This window comes from Pteropus alecto, unplaced genomic scaffold, assembly GCF_000325575.1.
Source record: "Pteropus alecto unplaced genomic scaffold, ASM32557v1 scaffold259, whole genome shotgun sequence".
NCBI lineage: Eukaryota > Metazoa > Chordata > Mammalia > Chiroptera > Pteropodidae > Pteropus > Pteropus alecto.
Window position 1 is genome coordinate 947,781 of NW_006442492.1, and position 1,553 is coordinate 949,333.

Here is a 1,553-nt window from a genome sequence, read left to right on the forward strand (position 1 = left end):
AACAGGTAGCTGGAAGGCAAAGGCCTTGAGGTCTTTCTTTCTCAGCATATTCCATGGCTGCTCTAACAGTGGTGTCATTGTGGAGAATTGGTGTCATGGAAAATTTTACTTCTAATTTCATCACTTAAAGAACTGGGAGAAGGGAATCAACATATTTTAAACTATAATACCTACTTTGTGCGGGGCACTATGCTGGATGCTTTGCCATAATCTTATCGAATCTAAACTCTTGAATCTTCAGAACCACTCCCCGAAGTAAGCATTTGGATTAACCCATTATATAGATGTGGGGAATAGGGCTCAGAGAGGGGAAGCTCCTGGAATCATTCAGGGAGAGAATGCTACTACAGTGTCCCTATTTTGCTGATAGAGAAACTGAGGCTTAGAGAGGATAATTTGCTGTGATAGCTGTTTTGGTTCAGGTGGACAATGATTTACATAACACACATTTCTGAGGCTGATTCTTAAAACGAAAAAATTCCCCCGTGAATCGCAAAGATGCCTTGTTTTGGGAAGTAAATAGCCTACCTTCTGCAGGTCTGCTTTGTAAATTTGGTTTCTCAGGCCCAGGTTCCCCAAATCTTGGTATTTCAGAGCTTGGTATTTCAGAAAGGGACTCTGGCGATTATTAACAGGACAACTTAACGCTAAAGATCAGGAAATTCAGACTTATAGAGGTGAAAGGAATCGCCCCGGGACACAGTCTGACAGCAGCAGAGCTGGGTCTCAATCCCGGTCCTCTGACTTTCAGGCTTGGTCCATCTAGTTATTAAGAAAATGGGTGAGGGACTTTGGCCAGGCAAAGGAAGGGAGGGACCATGTATCCTTCATTTCCTCACCTGTGAAATGGGGTCAACGGGCCCTCAGGTTTGTGGTGGGGAATACGTAGGTGTGGCCCAACCCAGGAGAAGCCACCCTGCACCAGGAATGTGACAACGGAAAGTAGAGATAGGGCCAGAGCGTCCGGGGTCCCCAGAAGTGGTGGTTGGAAGGTATGATGGGAGCAGAGGCGGAGTTTCGGGAGCCAAGGCGGGGATTCGAGAATTAGGGGCGGGGCTTGGAATTTTAAGCGTTTAGATGATCAGTGGGCGGGGCTTGCGATGCGGCGAATAGGGTTGCTGGTTCGTGGACGTGGCTTCTAGAAGCTGGGGTGCCGATAGGCCAGTTCTGAAGCGGTGGAAGGGGATCCGGGCTTAGAGAGGCAGGAGGCTGGCTAAGGGGTTGGATAGGTAGTGGGCGGGGCTCACGGGAGCTGATGTTCTGGTTATAAGGGAATCTTTGAAGAGCCAGGGATGCGGCCCTGCAGAATCAAGCAGGTCAGTGGGCGGAGCTCAAAGAACGCTTGTAGGCGTGGCCCTCCGGCCACTGCCGTGAATAGTGGGCGGTACGTGTGCCTCGCCACCGCCTTCACCGCGGCCCGCCTGCATCCCTCCGCGCAACCAGAGGGGGCGCTAGGGAAGAGTGAGGCGTGGAACAGAGGGTGGGAAGCGGGCTTCCCCTGCCGGAAGTGGGCGTGGCGCGCCGCAGCTGGGGCTCAGGGTGGGCGCGGCGCG

At 52.2% G+C, this 1,553-nt stretch overlaps 1 protein-coding gene across 1 annotated transcript in view; it reads left to right on the plus strand.

The window, feature by feature from the left end:
- The first annotated feature begins 1,210 nt into the window (after positions 1-1,210).
- CORO1C (coronin 1C) overlaps positions 1,211-1,553 on the plus strand; it is a 68,446-nt gene continuing 68,103 nt past the window's right edge. The window contains exon 1 of the mRNA XM_015597320.2: positions 1,211-1,316. The gene's annotated coding sequence lies outside the window, so the exon portion shown is untranslated. The remainder of the gene's footprint in view (positions 1,317-1,553) is intronic.